The sequence below is a fragment of the Schistocerca cancellata genome, chromosome 3 (assembly GCF_023864275.1).
Source record: "Schistocerca cancellata isolate TAMUIC-IGC-003103 chromosome 3, iqSchCanc2.1, whole genome shotgun sequence".
NCBI lineage: Eukaryota > Metazoa > Arthropoda > Insecta > Orthoptera > Acrididae > Schistocerca > Schistocerca cancellata.
This window is the reverse complement of record NC_064628.1, coordinates 411325921-411348125: the sequence shown is the minus strand read 5'-3', so window position 1 is coordinate 411348125 and position 22205 is coordinate 411325921. Positions and strand designations below refer to the sequence as shown.

The window sequence follows — 22205 nt, the reverse complement described above, 5'->3', positions numbered from 1 at the left end:
GTTGAAAAATAGCTGAAAGTCCAGCCTTTCCATCAATATAATATTCATTGCCAGTAAATATGTTTGCCGTGTAAAAGAAAACTGGAAGCCTTATTTTATGGACATGCCTCATGTATATACAGATTTCAAGTACTTGAAGAGTTAGTTTTGTATTCTGTGCTAGTTTTCATTTACAGCATACTCCTACTGTTGAATCTTCTGCATACAGAATTGTTTTGGAGGTTGTCTTGTAAGACATGGTGTAATGGGGCTAGCACCTCAGGGGTACACTCTGTTTTCTGTTTTTGAGATGAGATGAGAACCGGATTATACATTTTCAATGTTAACCATAAGCAGCCATTTTGTGAAGCAGCAGGTTATGGTTTACCATGTCAAATGATTTAGTGAACACACAAAAGATAGTATACATGCGTGGCTTATTATCAAGGCATTTGCTTACTTTTGTGATTAGTTCATCATCAGCAAGCACAGTACTTCACCAGTTACTAAATCCGTATTGATTATTCAGAATAATGTGATGTTTTTTGTTATACTTCTCTAATTGATAACACAGTGTTTGCTCAATTATTTCAGAAAAAATTGATAAGATGATACTGGATGGAAATTTTCTATTTCATCTTGTCCACCCTTTGGTGTGGATAGGTCAAAGTTCCACATATTTCAGTCTCTAGGGAAAGGAACCCTCATCAATGATTGATTTAGTATGTGGTAGAGGGGTGCAGTATTATGATATCCTGTTTTTTATTATTTTTGTTGGAATGTTATCCCAGCCCACAGACTAAGATTTTTTGAGGATTTTATAATGCTAGCCACTTCATGGCAGGGTAAATGAGTAAATTTAAATTTCCCACATCTGTGTTGCAATTACAGTATAGGGATTTATGTGAGGAGCAGAGAATTCCCCACTTTTGTTTGAAGTTATAAAGTAACTGTCGAATTCTTCACTGATCTTCTGGGGTTTTTAAAGTTTCACCATCAGTTTCTAGTTTTAGAGTTTAAATAATTTGTTTTCTCAGAATCTGCTTTAGTGTTCATAATCTACCTTACAGGTTTTGATGTGATGTGTTGATTATGGCATCTGAGACGAATTTATGTTTGCCATTGTATTGCCTATTCAACTATTCTCTCAACTATTCTTCGGTATATGTTTACATACATGAGAAACTTAACATCACCATTGTTAATCAAAATATCCACGGGTGTACTGCCGGTCAGCAGTGTCCAACGGGCACAATATTTCGGCGATAATACATGTCGCCATCATCAGGTGAACTGACAAACTGAGCTCCTGTGAACGTGCCGGCATGGAGATCCGTACGCTATGGCTGCTCAGAGGGAACTGGGTTTGGTCGCTGCGGTGGCCGATTTAAATACCCTCAGCCCGCGGCGCGCTCCTTCAGCCGTCCACGCCTCGCTCCACAGTCGCGCGGTGGAACAGATTGTGACGGCGTCTGAGATGATATCGGTGTGATGGCTCTGTCCGCTGTGGTCGTCACAACTATACGTTTGCTTGATTTACTCTTGATTAACCCAATTGCTGGTTCCCAAGCCTTGCTAAGATTATAGCCACAGTCACGGTTTATGAGGTCGTCATTGGTGCGAATTTCGATGGCCTCTCTAACAACGCTGTCCCAGTATCTCAACGTCTGTACCAGAATCCTCTTGCGTTCATTCTTCATAGTGTGATTTTCCGACAAACAATGTTCAGTGACTGTCGACTTGCTCGGATACATCAGTCGAGTGTGCCTCTGGTGTTCACTGGATCGATCCTCGACGGTACGCATCGTCTGATCAATATACGACTTGCCACATTGACACGGAATCTGGTACACGCCGGCCTTTCTCAAACTGAGGTCATCTTTGGCGCTCCCCACCAGTGCACGAGTTTTATTCGGAGGACAAGACACAGTTCCGACCCGGTGTTTCTTCAAAATGCGGGCGATTTTCCTGAGAGTGCGCCTGTATATGGAATAAACGCAGTGCCTACCTCCTCCCTCATGATTTCATCCTTCTCCACAGGTTGTGCTGTAGTGGTTGGGCGGAGAGCACGTTGAATCTGCCACTCTGAGTACCCATCTTTTCGAAATAAAGTTCTCAGATGTTCCAATTCCTGGGGTAGGCTCTCTGCATCAGAGATAGTGCGCGCCTTATGTACTAGAGTTTTAAGTACCCCATTCCTCTGTGCAGGGTAGTGGCAGCTGTCTGCGTGCAAGTACAGATCAGGGTGCGTTGTCTTCTGATACACCCCATGACCTAGGGTACCGTCAGCCCTTCTCTTGACCAAGATGTCAAGGAAAAGTAATTTACCTCCGTTTCAGTCTCCATAGTGAATTTGATGTTGGGGTGTATGGAGTTTAGATGTGTAAGGAAGTCAAGGAGTTTATCCTTACCATGTGGCCAGATGACGAACATGTTGTCCACGTAACGGAAAAAGCAAGTAGGTTTCATAGTATGAAGGCTTTCACGACCGGATGACATATCTTCTGGTAAACCTTCCGGGATGTAAGGTCGTGGTCCATGAAACTCTTCAGCTCCTAACGTTTCGTCCAGAGCTGCGCTGGACATCTTCAGAGGGGTGTGTTATTGAAGACTGAAGCTATGTGTCCTAGACTCTATGGCCTACCCAAGGTACATAAGAGGGACCTTCCTCTGAGACCAATTGTTAGTGCTATCAATTCTCCTACGTATGAAATAGCAAGATATCTAGCAACTTCTTTACAACCATATATTGGAAAAACTGACTCATATATAAAGGACTCACGTCATTTTATAGAGAAAATTGAAGGTTTAATTCTGACTCCTGAAGATATTTTAGTAAGTTTTGATGTAGTATCTTTATTTACTATGATTCCAGTTAACGAAGTTATGGATTTTATAACGGATATTTTTCCAGAAGATCTGACTGCTCTTTTCAGACATTGTCTTACTTCCAGTCAGTTCCAGTGGAATAATGAATTTTATGAGCAACTTAATGGCGTAGCAATGGGTAACCCATTGGGTCCTGCCGTAGCTAATTTCTACATGGAGAAATTCGAACAGTCAGCCTTGGAAAAAGCAGATAAGAAACCATCTCGCTGGTATCGGTATGTAGACGATACATTTGTGGTCTGGCCACATGATAGAGAAGCCTTAGATGAATTTTTTGATTACCTTAATAATATAAATCCAAGAATCCAGTTTACCATGGAGAGAGAAAATGACAACAAAATACCGTTTTTGGATGTTTTAGTTATGAGACAGACAGATGGAAGATTGAAACAACAGATTTTTAGAAAAATAATGCACACAGACAGATACTTACATAAAAACTCTAACCACCATCCACAACAAAAGAGAGGTGTGATTAAAAATCTCGTTGACAGAGCCAGACGGATTTGCATGCCGGAGTATCTAGACGCCGAATTAAAACATCTGAAGCACGCTTTTGAGAAAAATGGCTACTCAAAGAAAGAAGTAAGCAGAATTCTGCACCCAAACAACAAAAAGCCTAAGGACAAGCCCAAAAAACGATGGAAGAATACAGTCTCTCTCCCTTTTATAAAGAAAGTAACGGATCAGATTGGAAAGATTTTAAGTAAACATGATATTAGACCTGTTTTTAGACCAACGAAGAAAATTTGTCATGTTCTCCGGTCTGTAAAAGATGAACACGCTCCTCTATCAGCCAGTGGCGTATATAAAATTCCGTGTACATGTGGTAAAGTTCATATTGGAACAACAAAAAGAAGCGTAAATACACGGTTAAAAAAACACAGAAGTCTTTGCCGATTAGGAAAAACAGATAAATCGACTGTAGCAGAACACGCTTTTCAGTCAGGAAATCATCAAGTGAAGTTTTCTGAAACAAAAATTTTATCTACGACAACGAACTATTACCCACGGCTTTGTAGAGAAGCAATTGAAATATATAAACATAGGGATAATTTTAATCGGAAAGAAGAGACCATGAAACTTAGTGATATTTGGACAGTAGCACTACAGAATTGCTAGGCAGTTTTATCCGTGACGAGATTACGATCGATAGTTAAGTTTTATCTCTGACAAAGATTATCTCTGCATGTCACGTGTAACTCTGGCCACGCCCACTTTCTACGATATATAAGTCGCTCTCAGACGTCCGACCCGTCAGTCGGCAAGACTCACCGGAGGAGAAACACCTCTCTGAAGATGTCCAGCGCTGCTCTGGACAAAACGTTAGGAGCTGAAGAGTTTCATGGACCACGAACTTACATCCCGGAAGGTTTACCAGAAGACAAGAAGGTTTCCATTCGGATGAAGACAGGGCTTCCTCCTCGAAGTTCTCCATGTACAAATTCGCTACCACTGGTGAGAGTGGGCTACCCACGGCGACTCCCTCCGTTTGTTCGTAGTATTCTCCATTAAAAAGAAAATATGTGGAAGTCAAGACATGCCTAAAAAGTTCATTGGTCTTCTCGTCAAACTTTTGACTAATCAATTCTAGTGACTCTCGCAGGGGTACCCTCACCAGTGGTAGCGAATTTGTATGTGGAGAACTTCGAGGAGGAAGCCCTGTCGTCATCTGAATGGAAACCTACTTGCTTTTTCTGTTACGTGGACGACACGTTCGTCATCTGGCCACATGGTATGGATAAACTCCTTGACTTCCTTACACATCTAAACTCCATACACCCCAACATCAAATTCACTATGGAGACTGAAACGGAGGGTAAATTACCTTTCCTTGACATCTTGGTCAAGAGAAGGGCTGACGGTACCCTAGGTCATGGGGTGTATCGGAAGACAACGCACCCTGATCTGTATTTGCACGCAGACAGCTGCCACCACCCTGCACAGAGGAATGGGGTACTTAAAACTCTAGTACATAGGACGCGCACTATCTCTGATGCAGAGAGCCTACCCCAGGAATTGGAACATCTGAGAATTGTATTTCGAAAAAATGGGTACTCAGAGTGGCAGTTTCAACATGCTCTCTGCCCAACCACTACAGCACAACCTGTGGAGATGGATGAAATCATGAGGGAGGAGGTAGGCACTGCGTTTATTCCATGTACAGGTGCACTCTCAGGAAAATCGCCCGCATTTTGAAGAAACTCTGGGTCGGAACTGTGTTTTGTCCTCCCAATAAAACTCGTGCACTGGTGGGGAGCGCCAAAGATGACCTCAGTTTGAGGAAGGCCAGTGTGTACCAGATTCTGTGTCAATGGGGCAAGTCGTATATTGATCAGACGATGCGTACCGTCGAGGATCGATGCAGTGAACACCAGAGGCACACTCGACTAATGTATCCGAGCAAGTTGACGGTCACTGAACATTGTTTGTTGGAAAATCACACTATGAAGTATGAACGCAAGAGGATTCTGGTACAGACGTTGAGATACTGGGACAGCGTTGTTAGAGAGGCCATCGAAATTCGCACCAATGACGACCTCATAAACTGTGACTGTGGCTATAATCTTAGCAAGGCTTGGGAACCAGCGATTGGGTTAATCAAGAGTAAATCGAGGAAACATATAGTTGTGACGACCACGGCGGACAGAGCCATCACACCGACGTCACGTCAGATGCCGTCACAATCTGTTCCACCGTGCGTCCGTGGCGTGGGACACAGACGGCGGAAGGAGCGCGCCGCGGGTGGAGGGTATTTAAATCATCCGCCGCCACGACCGAAACCAGTTCCAACTGAGCAGCCATAGCGTACGGATCTCTGTGCCGGCATGTTCACAGGAGCTCAGTTCGTCAGTTCATCTGATGATGGCGACATGTATTATCGCCGAAATACTGTGCCCGTTGGACACTGTAGCCTGGCAGTACACCTGTGGATATTTTGATTATCAAATACGCCGGGAGTAACTCAAGAATTACATCACCATTGTTCTTTGCTTCAGTATGCAGTTTCCTCTTTGTAATACTAGAGATCCCAACTTCTTCAGCTACCCATGAGTCTTTTTTTACTGTGTGTGTCATGTGTTGTTATAAAGGGGAAACTCTCATTAAAATGCTCATGAATTCTGGACAAATGCATTGTAGTTGGTGTTCACTGAACACTGGTTGCTGAATGACCAAGAAGTTTAATTAAGTTTCGAGATAAATATATTCACATTTCACTGGTGAAAGTTCCTGACTTTTTTCACTGTATACACTTTATCTAAATTTGTATCAAGCAACTTCTTGGACCCTTCAAATTCAGTAGCCGCAGAAGCGCTATGTGATAAGTAACTACTGTAAACTTTCTACAATGTTGGAAACATGTGAAATAGTTTACCCCAAACACCAGAACTCTGCTGGCTGGCGTATTCATGTGGTGATACATGTAGTACATTTGCTATGCGGGTGCAGTGTTGTGGCCGGCCGGAGTGGCCGTGTGGTTCTGGGCGCTACAGTCTGGAGCCGAGCGACCGCTATGGTCGCAGATTCGAATCCTGCCTCGGACATGGATGTTTGTGATGTCCTTAGGTTAGGTAGGTTTAATTAGTTCTAAGTTCTAGGCGACTGATGACCTCAGAAGTTAAGTCGCATAGTGCTCAGAACCATTTGAACCATTTTTTTGCAGTGTTGTGGTGATACTGTAGCCTCTCATAGCCGTGGATATTCAGCTTCCTTTGAGCCAGATACTGGAGAGCTAATAACATATCTTTTCTAATATAATTAGTTTGTCTCATATTAAGCTGGTGGGAGGTGTAAACAATTGGTTTCTCCTTGCCACTCTGTTCCTGGCTTAGAACACATCCTGCAGCAAAATTGCTTGCCATTCAGAATAAGGGTATATTTCTAGAGGACGCCTTGTCAAGACATCTTCAGTCTGCTGCAAAGCTGTGTTGCATTCCATTGTCTCTTTTAAAAATTTTGTCAGTGGCTTGGTCAATTGTGACGTAAGCCTTGACAAACCTATGATAAGAATTCGCAACATCAAGAAAGAATCACAATTCCTTTACATTGGTGGAAGCAGGAAAATTGTCTACCACTTTTTTACGTTGTGGACTGGGTTTCACATCAGCAGAACTATCCATATTGGGGCTACAGAAGGGTAGCTAACACTTATCTCTGACTGTTTCCTTGATTAAGCTTCCCATTGCCTCTGCCTCTATCATTGTGAAATCCATCTCAGCCACAATTGGATCTACTTCACACCCTTGGCAGTTAACACACAAATTACAATCTCCCTGCAATTAGGGCAACTAGGTGCATGACACCTGTCAGTGGTATGACCTGGTCATCGGCATCATCTGTAATTTGTGTCACTGGTGAACACGTGACGAGGTTCATTGTTGGATGATGAGATCGAAGCAAATCGTCCACCTTCTTCATGTAATAGCATGAGACAAACTGCCTCATGCAGAAATTAAGATCCACAGTCACTAAAACAATGAACTTTTTAAAGATTACATAACTAGTTTTGACACACTGAGCCATCATTTTCAAATGTAATCACAAACCTGGAAAACTGCATTAATAATTCCAACCTCACTTCTTTAAAATGTTACAAAAAATACACTAAAACCAGTAAGCTGAAGCAAAGGCAGCAGGAACAGATTGCAAGATGTCATGACAGTTTTTGGTCGATCAGTCTTCTCACACCTTAATACAGTGTAGATGAAAATTGCATCATGATGAAAGATATTATATACTATTGCATTATGTCCTGCAGTAATGGTGTGCAGTGCTTGGATCATTTGTTTGCTCATTGACCACATGCTCTGGTTGTATTGAAGAGAAATTGCATTAATTTTTGAATGGTAGTCTGCAATGATATTATCTGCACTCTCAATACAATGTATGTTGATGTAATATGCAATAAAGTCTAGATGTCTTTCCCTCGCATCAGTCATGAGAATGAGTTTTGATTCAGGGTGAGATTGTGTCAGAGTAATGGCTTGTGCTAAACAGTTTTTCATCTGATGGAATGCTTTTGTCATCTCTGCGGTCCACTCGACTTTATTTTTCCCATATTTACCTTTGCCAGCCAAGGTGTCCATGAGAGCAGATTGCAATGCAGTTGCGTGGGGAAGGTTTTGTTGATATAAATTAAGGATTCCAAGGAATCGATGCAGGTCAGAAGAAATTTTTGGAAAGGGAAGGTTTTTCACCATGTACCTGCAGTCTGCAGTTGATTTGATGCCTGAGAAATTGAGTGTATGGCCTAAGAATTCATCTCCATCAGTTGGAGCTGCAGCTTTGTTTTGTTAATGACAGCTGTAACTTTTTCTAGATGATGTTCCTCATGGGTGCTAGAGAAGATGAGTATGTCATTGAGATAGGGGTAGCAGTACAGAAATGGATGAAGTAGTCCGTCGATGAAATGCTGCCACATTTGTGGAGCATTTCTAAGTTCATAAGCCATGAACAAATACTAGTACAGTCAAAAAGGGGCAATGATCACTGCTTTTGGGATGTCATCAGGCCATTTGTAAATCAGTCAATAACTCTGAATACATTTCCACTGGCGAACATGTGTGGAAAGTCCTGTACAGTGTAGCCTCCACAAAGTCTGATTGATCTCTCTTTCTTTAGGAACAATCTTGGTGCGAAAAGTCTATAGGCTGTCTGAGGGTCAGGCAATGCCCGCTGGTAAAAGTTCTGGTATTGTGTTTTTAGCAGCCTGCAGGACACAAACTGTGGGGCTTGTGGTGAAAGGAAGGATCGTCATTGGTCACGATTCTGTGCATAGTTCCATCTTGCACTTCTCACGTGCAGACCTGAGCATGGAAAGTGGGCAGATGCATATCACTGTTTACAAACACTGCGCTATGCTTTATACTGACCTTATAGTGGTTGCTGTCAGCCACTGTCAGCATGTCGTGTGGCAATGTTCTGTTGTGCACAGAATGTGGTGGGGGTGGGGATGGGGGGTTAAGGGGGGAGAAGTGGTGGGGGAGAGAAGTTATAGGCAGTGCTTTGTGTACTGCAGCTGGCTGTAAGAGTGTAGGGCACATAAGTCTTTGTGCAGCAATGTGAGCAATACCTTATCCTCACTGATGTGAACCTGGAGATCTGTGTTTTCAATGTGTAGTGCCTATGTTTGTGTGTTGCTGTCAGCATGTCTGTATTGGGTAGCAAGAACAACATCTTAACAACTGGGCACATGTGCAGAGGGTGTGGGAAGAGGAGTCATTGGCGGGAAGGCGACAAGTCTCTTGATGTGACACAAAATAGTATGGCGCATCATTGCTGCTCACACTCTGTCGAGTGAGAGCTGGAAGAACTGTAGGAAGTCCATACCAGTGATGAGTTTGCAGACATCTGTTACAGGTAAGTAGAAAGTCCAGGTGTAATGTAGGTTCATCGGTTCGTGAACCGCTGTAGACTGATATCTGTGAGTTGTTCACTGAGTGAAGCAGGAACGATGATGTTGACTTGAATGTTAATGTACAGCTGTGTGATAAGGAGATGATGTCAGAGCCTGTATCCACTAAAATGTAGTGTTATGTAGCAAGGTCTGGCATAAAGAAGAGTCTGTGCATGGTCGTTTTGGAAGTGATGTGCAGTTGTGCTCTGCATGTGTGAGAAGTTGACTGTGCTTATTTGAGTGGGCCAAAGCACCTGTTTTGTTCCACTGACATCATTTTGGAACTTGCAGGGAGCACATCATTTGCAAGTGCCATGTCTGAATTGATTGTGGAACCAGCATGTCGATGGCCATGGCCTGGCTGAATGGCAAGTGCATCATTACTCTGTAATGCAGGTGAGATTGGCTTAGGTGGGAAAGGACACTGTGCGAGATGCTGAATTCGCGTTGCTATGTGTGCTGGTGTTCATCTACCTGCTTAAAAGACACTGGTGGTGTATCACCAAGGACATGCGACCTGCCAGTGCAAGTAGTTTTTCTAGAGGTTCAGACTTGTGCGCAATCAGCGCCAGCTGCAACTCGGTTGGTAAGTTGACAATCCGTAAGGTCAAATCTCACACGAAAGTGTGATCAGTCATTGTGCAAAGGTGACTCCAAAGTTGTAAAAGTGTGTCATCATGGACATGCTGTCTGTAGATGACCTCTTGCAGGTGCTGTTCCAGTGTTCAGGAGAATCTCTGCAGGAGAACAGTCTTTGCTGTACTGTATTTGTTTGAGTGTGACAGCAACAGGATAAGGTTGCTGATTAGTTCAGACTTTCCTGCTAGATGGCAGAGTAGGTTAATGTATTTCAAATCATCATTTGAAATTCCAATTGCAGTTCACTGTAGCAAACTACAAATCTGGGTGGGTAGAGTGAAACTGTGGTACTTTGAGATGTGGGCTGAACCTGGCTGATGAGGCTGAGGAGGTACTTGCAGTATTGTTCAACACCGGAGGCAACATGGCTGCCGATTGTTCATGGCACGCAACTAGTTGTGATGACACCGTAAGCGGTAGTTCATATACAGTTTGTGGCACGAGAGGTGCAAAAGTGACATGGTGATCATGTTGCAAAACTTTGTTGGTTAAAAACACTGTCTGTGGTGGCATTATGCTCAAAGTCCAAGAGCAGATTCGTTGTTGGCTGCCACTGTTGATGTGTAGTTAGGCTGGTATTGTTTGTAGATACAGGTTGCAAATTGTCGGTGTCCTCAGTTTCGACTGTCATATTTGCATGATGACGACACTACACATCCTGCAGTGCAATCCTGTTAGTACCATAATCCAGATGTGGCATAATGGGTGACACATTGTGTAACACCCGCATTTTCATGATTTTCTGGACGAGATTATCCGAATTTGTGAATTTATTGTGTGTTCAATTTATTGTGCATTTCGTGACAGACATGGTGTCACCAGCGTAGGAAGAGAGGATCTTGGTAAGGTAAAAACTCCTTCCATTCATAAATTACACAGTTAAGGTAATGGATACTTTATTCACAAGAGCCACTTTACATACAGCTACATCAAACAATCGCCCAGAATGCGCTCTCTCCTTTCCCACAGTCCAAAGATTGCCCACTCCACATTGGCCAGACTTGTTTGAATCCCATGTAGGGATCAATATTCCCACCTATCTATTTCCATCATGAATGGCTTCCAAACCATTTGTCCCACATACGTTTCAGGGAAGCATTTAGTATTATTCCTCAGTATGTCTTGACACAGTCAACACTTTCAAACTATTATTATCCCATTTCATTTTTGATAACTCAAGTCTCCTCCAGTAATGACTGTATGATTGGTTAATATACATATTGGCAACCTGTTGACTTCTCTGAAGTTTCCAGGTATATCTGAGAGTGAGTCAGGTGGTCGATAAAAGAATCCAATTATAATTTTATTCCTGTGATTTGTACCGAGATATGCGCAAACAGTCTCACTTGCATCTTCAATTTCTGTCTTTGTCAATTTGATTTTGTTGTTCATTGTGGTGAATACATCACCTTCATTGCCCATTAGCCTACCCTTTTGATGTACACTTTGACTTATCCCCAAAATCTTAAAGCAGTTTTAATTGGTAGGTTCTTGTCAGTGCTCTTTACCTAGTATTATATGAGCTCCCTACAGTGCTTTTTAGGACTGATTCAAACTCTGGGACTTTGTTGTGAATTTCAGTTGTTTCATCTGTGGGGTCCATTTCTTCGTGTCTTACACTAAGACTGGGATTTCTTACAATTGTCACTATCCAGATAACATGTAGTCGTGAATTTCAATTTCTTTGTGTCTTAGACTAAGACTTTGGGGTTTCTTACAGCTGTCACTACCAACATAATCCTAATGTGTTCTCCACACACAGTCATGTACCTGGTTAGCAACCTATAACGTGGAATATATCCCTTGTCCATTTGTGCCGACCCTACAGTTCTCAATTTTATGCTGCAAGTGCAGGAAATCGCGTTCTAGCTTGTCACAAAACCTTGGAAGTGCCTGGTTCAAGTCCTCTATTTGGCTAAGAACCAGGTTTCCCCAGTAAGTTCTGGGACAGTGCTGTAAATTGTGAGTTTCCTTGAAACTCTGCAAATGAAATTGGTCTTCTCAACCAACCTTCCCAGTTACTTTAGAGCACCAAGCATGACCCTGGAGCCAGATGACAGGCATCTTCTGTACAAATGTGCACCACTGTCTGCAAGTTGCACACTGTTTCATCAGTATCAGTGGCTGCTGGAACAGCCTCTTCAACATGTTGAATGAGGCCTCCATGCACGCACACACACACACACACACACACACACACACACACACACACAGAGAGAGAGAGAGAGAGAGAGAGAGAGAGAGAGAGAGAGAGAGAGAGAGAGAGATGATCCTTCCCATTGCTGACATTTCTTTAAAGGTGTCCAAGGCGTGACAGCGCAGACCCCATGCAGCAAAATGGGCTGTCTGCACACTCAGGTATATGGCGATGCAACAGAATTTTGTCCGCAGTCGTCGCTGTTTCCCAAGGCATGGCTCAGGCATGACTCAGGCGCAGCTGTGACACCAGCGGCAATGCGAAAGAGAGAAACGGCGGCCGATTTGAATCTGACTGAACTACTTAGATATTGTACTACAAGAAGAAAATGACACGGTAATGTTATAGTGGTTCCTCAACTTGAGAAGAAGAAGATTTATAGTGTTTTTGCAGCACCTGACAGTAAAGGTTGTTATAAATTTTGATTAGCAGGCTCCTTGTAAACAACGACTCCAAATTCAGACTCCATTTTAATCTAGTATGCGCATATTTTGCACATTGCAGGAAAAAAAGGCAGCCTGTTCAAGAAACCATCATCTGAAGAACTCGCGGTGACGCTTATTTTGTTTTGTAATACTCAAATTTTTGGCTAAAATTAGTAAAATAATTTTTCTCTTTGTCACAATTCTAATAGTTTAACAACTCGTAACGTTGTAACACATCATGGAGCGTCAAGTAATTCCTCATTTATTGTTAAGAACGAATGTTTTCAGGTGGTAATTGAAACCCTTCCTGCTACATGCTGTCACATTTCTCCTTTAAGGTGAAAACAGTGAAACATTTGGAAAATGTTTATTAACACTCTTGCGTATCATTTAGTAATAACTTTGCATAGTACTGAATCACTGTGATAAAAGCCCTTGTTTGCTCTCCATAATGTAGTAAAAAATTAAACAACACTTTAATTTTATTTAAATACATAAAACAAGAACTAGTCACATTTTTGAATTGTTATTTGTTATTCCATGAATGGTTTTTGAACCTTTTTCAGGTTCATCTTCAGATGGTTTTCTGGAAGTTACATCAATATTTCTAGCACAATGCTGGATGCTGGCTTGCGACAGTGTGGGCAGCTTTTTTCCGTTAGTGTCCATCTGTCTTACTTCCATTTTGATGGCCAATTGGTACATCACTCCACACCCCTTTTCACAGTCTGTATTCATTTACACTGTGTTAGTGAAACTTTGCCAGCATCTAGATTGTACTATACAACTGTTCTTTATATAAATAATAAATAACTATTCAAAAAAGTGACTGGTTGCAGTTTTATATATTTACATTCAGTTAACAGTCACAGTTTCTAAAATGTCTGTAATGGATAAACATAACTTCAATTTTATTTTGAAAGGAAATACATCATCCTCCCAAAATCACCATTCTCATGTAAAATCACTTTGTTCTGACACTTTTGAACTTCTCGTTTTTGATTTTTGTATCCATCACTTAATTCCTAAACTCCATTTGCTTTTTTGACTCAACTAAAGTAGTGGGGTAGGGTGTTCTCATAGCCACACCCATACCCAAGCTCAGTAGAAATAAATTTATACATTCCTTCGTAGGTGCCTCCAAGTATTTTATTTTCAAATCTGTGAATGCTTTCTCCCTTTCAGTCTGTCTTTTCTTTCGAGCAGAAGATACATCTTGTCTTCAGCACTCATTTTCTTCCTCTTATGTAAACTTGTGCCAGTGGGATTAAGACCTTTGTTTATTTGCATGGAAATTGGTATGTCCATCTGAAACAGTTAATGGAGCTTGTATCTATCTCTTATCTCAGGCTGTCCCAGGTAAAGTGATATGGATACAACTTCTGTATTGTCTCTGGAATCAGACACAATATTTGAAACATTACTGTCGGTCTTTTCACCCAACTGAAAGAATTAAATATTGGAAACAGACCTGCAACCAAATATTTCCTGTTTAGTTCTCGAAATGTATCAATACAGTGTTTGCAGAAAGTTTAGAGATACATCTAAATTTCGTTGAATCCACATGTGTAACAATATGCTCTAATACTTTTGGAGATGAAACATTTTTCCATTTTGTGAACGGAGCTAAAAAAAAATCCTATTTTTCTGACTAAGATGATTTTTTTTCTCTAAAACTGCTATTAAATTTTACGTGCCACTTCATTACACCATAGAAATCACAAGAATGATAATAAAACATGGGGAAAAGGTTGCTACTGATTTGATTACCTCTCTAACAAGATTATTTTTAAATTACACCATAGGAAATATTGTAATCATCCACAAGTTTTCTTGAAATGATTTTATTATACCTTTAATAGTTTTGGGCCCAAGCCCATCATCAGGTGATAGCATTGGCTTCTTTTACATTTATGTCATCCTAAAAAAGCTCTCCTATATAATCTGTAAATGAGGGCTTATCAGGATGACACAAGTGTAAAAGAAGCCAATGCTACCATCTGATGACGGACTCGGGCCCAGAACTGCTAATTGTATAATAAAATCATTTCAAGAAAACTTGTCTTGTTGCTGTATTACCTACAGCATAATTTACGAAAACAGCTGTGGTTTCCTCCAACCAAAATGGAGAAATAGTAAGATTATTTTTCCCCAGTGAATTTGGCGGCAAAACTGGTCAGTTTCGTTTGACGATAAATACCGGCTGGCAACACTTACACGAATACTGAACATGCATTTGTTTTCTCCATTTCTTGTTTGTAATGGAATCAGCAGTCAAAGTGGGTCTAACTGTTGCCAATCGGGATTTATTATGGAACTAAACTGACTAATTATTCCAGCGAATTTATTGGAGAAAAGTTTTGTTTGAGAGGCGACAAAATGATTAATTAGCATTTGTATGATTTCTTTGCTGTGATAGAACAACAGTAAAAAATTCATAGGTGTAGGAGTAGCAGTTTTCGAGAAAGGTAACATTATAGTCAGAAAAACAGGACTTTTTGGCTTTGTTTATTAAATGGTAAAACATTATATCATTAGAGCTACAGCAGTTAAATTTAACTGAAGAACAGTAATTAAGATGTCTAATAACATTATGTAAAACAATGACTGAAATGCTGTTGCCTTAGGGACACGTGTGGATTCAATAAAATTTAGGCCTGTCCTTAAATTTCCTTCAAGCACTTAAGCAGCTGAAATTTATTTTTCCCAAAGACAAAGACGTAGAAACTATTGGCAGAGGAAAGTAGTATGCTTAAAATCAAACAATTTACCTAGTGATCACACAGAATGCATGGGCTCACTGAGACATTTGATCCTATTTCAAGGATTCTTACTCTTCTCTATGACATGAGTCCCTAACGTTTCTTTATATGTCCTTGAAAATATCACTTAAATGCCATGAAATATTGACTTACTAAAAATAAAAGCATAGTAGCTTAATTATCTTTTTTTCAGGTTTTTACCAAAATCAGAATCTTTCCCATCTTGTAATATTTTCCTTCCAAATCTCTACACAAGATGTCATCAGAATTTTGGATTGTCTGCAAACTTTCTCCTACATATTTCCAGTTCCTTGAACAGAAAAACTTTTGGAACAAGCAGAGGAATTTTCAACCAAATGGCAGTTTTCCAACTGTGAAGGTACTGTAACAAAGTGCCCTTGTACTTACGATGCGTTAAATCTGAGTGACTAATTCACAGAGTATCACTTTCTGTGAGTGTCTCATTGTACAGTCTGTTTTTAAATTACTGGATAGCTGTCACTTCATGGGCTGGAGTTGGTTTCCTCCAATGAGAGTACTCCATGTCACACTCGAACTGTTTGCCGTTGGCAGATTGCCACAACAATTGCTCAGCTGACTTCTATTGTTTGGCAAGTGTTGTGTATCAAACACGTGTATTCTGTAACCATTGTTGTGCATGTATTTTTTTGTATGGTTTATCATGTCTGATGAAATCCAAAATAAAAGGGGCGGACCCAGGATCTGGGATGCAAACACATCAGAAGAGAAAGTTGGGTAAGGAATTGTGTTTAAAGGACAATTGTGACAACTTGTGCATTGTACAGGAACAGTTTGAGGGAGGTGGAAAATGGAGGCCCTCTCTTACCAGTTTCCAAAGTAGTCGCAAGAGCAACAACCACGGTTGAGGTTAGTGATCTGACCATACTTCGTATTATTAAAGAGAAATATAAGAATGAAAAAAGCAAAGCAGGACCCTCTTGTTTTCATAAGCCGGGCAAAAAAATAAATATGCAGAAACAGCGTAACGGGTCTCGATAATTTCGCACAAGATGCGACCCAGCGTCACATATGCAATTATTATCATAAAAGAGATTGGCCTGCATTAGATAAACTTCTTACAACACTGTGTGAGGCCAAACGTTTTGAAGGCAGCACATTGTCATTGCAACTAGTTCTGCAGAGTCTCGGCTTTAAATACAAATATATTTTAGGCCGTAAAATGTTGATGTAAAGAGAAGACATAGCCACTTGGTGATGCAGGTTTTTTTATGAAATGAAAGACATTAATTTCAAGGACATTGTTTGGATCAATGAAACGTGGGTGAATCCCCATCATAATGGTACGAAAGGTTGGAATTATGATAAAGGAGTGGGTATGACACTCGCCACTAGTAAAGGTGGTAGAATTATTCTTTTGCTTGCTGGTACCTACAAAGGCTTTTTCACAGCTATGCACTGATTTTCAGGTCCTAGAAAACATCAGAGTATCATGAGGAAATGAATCATGAAACATTTTTAAATTGGTTTGGAAATACGTTATTACCTAGTCTAGAAAATCCATCAGTAATTATTATCGATAGTGTGCCATACCATTCAGCTTTAAACGATAAGACTCCAACCCTGTCCTCTTGAAAGGAAGACATTATTTAGTGGTTACGACAACACAGATTTACTATGGATCATTCACTGAAAAAAGTGGAATTATTAGGACTTGTGCCACTTCACTAGCCACAGTTTCCAACCTATGTTATTGATGTGGTAGCTTATAAATATGGACTTAGAGTCATAAGATTACCACCTTATCACTGCCACTTTAACACTATTGAACTTTTTGGGTGCAAGGGAAAGGGTATGTTGCTCGTGAAAATAAAAAAAATTACTGTGAGTGAGGTTCTGACTTTTCAGAGCCAGGAAAATGTTGCCGAAATGGACTGGAGGGCTGTTGTGATGCTTACGGAGCAAGTAATTGACGAAGTGTGGAATAATGAAGGTCTTATCAAAGCTAGTGTTACAGAACTTATTATTACTTCCAGCTGCTCATCCAATTCGGAAAGTTCCAGAGTGGTATCCACCCTCTTTTGGACAGTGCAGCTGCCTGTAGCCAGCAATCAGTGGAGTATGCACACAAAAAAATTTCTTTACCTTTCAACATTTTACATTATTTGTATGTGCCGTGCCTATGTGGCCAGTTACCCACTGACAATACTACAATATTATTGATGTTGTGAGGGTCACTTTAATATTTTGAAGGTATAAAAAACTGATACGTCAATAAATGATGAACATGTGCAGGCCCACTAACAGCACTTGTGAAGTGACGCCCCCTATTTTGTCTGCAACAGAGCTGCCGGAAGAGATGGGGCAACACTGTCGCTGCAAGTGATAGATGTCAACTATCAGTAATTTTAAACGGGCTATAGTTTTCTTTGTGTAGACGTCATCTGACAACACTAGGTTCACACCTCAGTCTCATGGCTTGTCTCCCATCACTGCTCACTGGTGCACTGCTGTGAAGGCGTCAGCGCCTTGCAGCCCAAGCTCAAACTGCGCACGCACAAGCAGGCAACCCCTTTGGTCACTGGGGTTCCTGCCGCTGCCGCAAGCCACTGTCGCACCTTGAACTGCCAATGATTAACAAACCCTCCCCACTCTGTATCATTTTGTACTTGCTTCCTCTAGACAAGGGACTCAACAGTCTTTGCAATAAGTGAAGTGTGTTGCTTCGCTGGTTGGTTGATTTGAGGGAGGGGCCAGACAGCAAGGTCATCGGTCAAAGTGTGTTGCATTGACCAAGTTTCAGTGATGTAGTGTTAGAGGAAAAATATTGAAATGATGATCACATAAACTTTCTGCCAACATCTGGCAGGAGCATGATGAGCAGTAAGTGCATATAAGACCTGCTGTGTACACTAGACTGTCCAGGTAGAGTCACACCACCAAAGAGGCTCGCCCCTGTCATGCGCAATATATCTGTTGTGGTATCATAATAGTGAAATGTAAATGAATTAAAATAATTAAACTGGGTGGTTTCTGTTGCGTATCATTGACAATATTAAAACTGAGCTGTGGTAAATTTATTTCAGTTATGTACAGTAGAACAGATAATGCCAGTGCTTACACAAAGTTGTAGTGTCATTAGACAGATAAAACAGTAAGTGACTGATTACACAAATAATTGTGAAATAATTGTGTACACTTTACAAGAAACAGTAATTGTGGTCACAAGAATAAATGTGATCAATTTTAGTCTTTTACCTGTTTAATGACAACCTGAGTTTTCATGATCACTTTTTTCATTGGTGGTGATCATTCTGTGTGACCTCTATTTTAGGTTTTCCTGTGCTATATACAAACATCAAAAAAAGTTTTGCATCATCTCAGTTCCGAGAGTTCTGGAACATGTACAGAAAATTGGAGTAGAGATCAACATAAACATCATTTCCACCATTTTTATTGCTCTTGAAAACCACAAATTGCATGTTGTACCACCATACAGTGAGACCTTCAGAGGTGATAATCCAGATTGCTGTTCACGCCAGTATCTCTAATACCCTGTAGCATGTCCTCTTGCATTGATACATGCCTGTATTCGTCGTGGCATACTATCCACAAGTTCATCAAGGCACTGTTTGTCCAGATTGTCTCACTCCTCAACGACAATTCGGCATAGATCCTTCAGAGTGGTTGGTGGGTCACTTCATCCATAAACATCCCTTTTCAATCCATCCCAGCCATGTTTGATAGGGTTTCATGTCTGGAGAACATGCTGGCCACTCTAGTTGAGCGATGCCGTTGCTCTGAAGGAAATCATTCACAAAATGTGCATGATGGGGGCGCAAATTGTCGTCCATGAAGGTGAATGCCTCATCAATATGCTGCCAATATGGTTGCACTGTCGGTCGGAGGATGGCATTCATGTATTGTACAGCCATTACGGCGTTTCCATGACCACCAGCGGCATATGTCGGCCCCACATGATGCCACCTCAAAACAACAGGGAACCTCCACCTTGCTGCGTTTGCTGGACAGTGTGTCTAAGGTGGTCAGCCTGATCGGGTTGCCTCCAAACACGTCTCCGACAATTGTTTGGTTGAAGGCATATGCGACACTCACTGGTGAAGAGAATGTGATGCCAGTCTTGATTGGTCCATTCGGCATGTTGTTGGGCCCATCTGCACCGAGCTGCATAGTGTCATGGTTGCAAAGTTTGACCTCGCCATGGACGGCGGGAGTGAAGTTGCGCATCATGCAGCCTATTGCACACAGTTTGAATCATAACATGACATCCTGTGGCTGCATGAAAAGTGTTATTTAACATGGTGGCGTTGCTGTCAGGTTTCCTCTGAGCCATAACCCATAGGTAGCGGTCATCCACTGCAGTAGTAGCCCTTGCGCGGTCTGAGCGAGGCGTGTCATCAACAATTCCTGTCTCTCTGTATCTTCTACATGTCTGAACAACATTACTTTGGTTCACTCTGAGATACCTGGACACTTCTCTTGTTTGGAGTGCTTCCTGGCACAAAGAAACATTGCGGATGTGATTGAACCGCGGTATTGACCATCTAGGCTTGGTTGAACTACAGACAACATGGACCGTTTACCTCCTCCGTGGTGGAATGACTGTAACTGATCGACTGTCGGACCCCCTCCGTCTAATAGGCGCTGCTCATGCATGGTTGTTTACATCCTTGGGTGTGTTTAGTAACATCTCTGAATAGTCAAAAGGACTGTGTCTCTGATACAGTATCCACAGTCAATGTTCATCTCCAGGAGTTCTGGGAACCAGAGTGATGCAAAACTTTTTTTATTGGTGTATAATTACTTCATAATCGTTTGTGTAATCAGTCACTCACTGTTTCGTTTGTTTGATGACAATACTACTTTGTGTAAGAACTAGCATTTGTTCTTTTATTGTACAGAACTGTAACAAGTTTAATGCAGCTCGCTTTTAATTTGTTAGCAACACACAACTGGAACTACTCATTTAAGGTCTTTTAATTCTTTTAGAGATTCAGTGCCAATAACTTTTTTGTAACTGCTTCTGTTTAATCACAATTACTGTTTCTGTTATTTGTATACATTGCTTCACCATTATTTGCATTGTTAGTCAGTCACTGTTTTTCCGCCCAATGGAGATACAACTTTGTGCAAGTGCTGGCATGCTGTCTTCTATTGTAAGTCATCGTAGCAATTTTAACACAGTTCGATTTTAATATTGCTAACAGCATATGGTGGAAACCACCCAGTTTAGTTATTTTGACTCTGTTACATATTCAGTGATAATATGTCTTTTGTAACCATCTTACTCAATAGTTTTGATCATTCTGTGAGGTCCTGGGTACAGGAAAGGATAACTCCGGTAGCAGAATACTTGTTCAGTGCACATGAGGGTTTTTTATGCCAGGTGACAGATTGAGATCCTCTCATGAGTGCTCATTGGTCAATATGAAGAAAGCAAAATCAGATCATGTACAAAGTAAAGGCACTTTCACTGCCAAAATTTTAAAGTAAATTGCCAAAGCATTCATAACAAAGTTACTGTATTTACTAACCTCCAGAAAATTTGTCCGCTCAAATTATTCTCGGAACCAAGAGCTGGATGAAACTTGAAGTAGAAAGCTCTGAAATATTTAACGAGGCACAGAATGTATAGCTGAAAGAGAGGTTAGACGTGATTGGAGGCACAGTGTTCACTGCAGTTGACAAAAATACTGTTTCTATAGATGTTTAAATTGAGTCTTAACTGTGAAGTTATCTGGATACAAGTAACCAGCCCAAGTGAATTCAAGTTAATCATCGGATGTTTTTACTGGCCACCCGATTCTGCCGCAATGGTTGTAGAATCATTCGAAGACAGACTAAGCTCTGTAGTGCAGAAGTACTCCAGTCATGCAATATTAGCTGGAGATCTCAGTATAGACTGGGACATCTACGTATTCATTGCAGTTGGTTCAGACAGACAGGCTTGTGATGTAGCCCTGAACATGTTTTCCAAAAGCTGTTGTGTGGAGCTTGTTCGACAACCCGCAGAAATCTAACATATTTTATATCTTGTAGCTACAAACAGATGTCACTATATTGAGTGTCAGTACAGACAGAGGTTAGTGATCATGATGACATCATAGTGATTATGGTTACTGAAGTTAATAAATCTGCTAAGAAAGCTAGGATAGCAGTTAGGCTGGAAAGAGCAGTTAAGCAGTTAGCTTTTAACTTGTACAGTGAATGGACATAATGTAGTTCCAGTATGATGGACATAGAGGAATTATAGCCAAGGTTTGAACTGATTGTAAATCATGATCTGGAGAAGTATGTGCTGAGTTAGTCCCAATGTGATTTATAACAATTTTGGAAAAGGCTAAAGAAGAAAACATGTTGACAAACAAAATTTAGCAATAATTCATGTGTGTGTGTGAAAAGATCGCTGCACGAAGTGTACAAATTTCACTGTCATACCTTAGCCAAGGATCTTGTGGAGAACCAAAGAAAATTCTGGTCCTATGGAAAAGACTGCTATCCAGTTACTCGTTGACCAGTCTTCCGTGGCAATAGAAGACAGCAAAATGAAAGCTAAAGTCTTAAATTTCACATTTAAAAATTATTCATGCAGGAGGACCGTACACACATACCATCATTTGACTGTCGCACAGGCTCCCTTATTGAGGGCATAGAAATATGCATCCCTGGCATTGAGAAGTGGAGGAAAGAACTGAAATCAAATAAGTCACCAAGCCTAGAAAGGAACCAGGTCAGTTTTATGTAGATTGGTGCCCTACCTAGCTCGTATTTATCACGATTCTCTCGCCTAGTGCAAAGTTCCAGCAACTAGAAAAAAGTGCAGGTGACTCATATATATAAGGAGAATAAAAGAATGGACCCACAGAATTACAGACCATTAACTTAACATTGGTTTCCTGCATAGTTCTTCAAAATTT

The 22205-nt window shown here is 41.0% G+C and overlaps 1 protein-coding gene across 5 annotated transcripts in view; it reads left to right on the top strand.

Moving 5' to 3' along the window:
• LOC126175158 (TATA box-binding protein-associated factor RNA polymerase I subunit B) overlaps positions 1–22205 on the top strand; it is a 324489-nt gene that overhangs the window by 142189 nt on the left and 160095 nt on the right. The gene's annotated exons all lie outside the window — the stretch shown is intronic.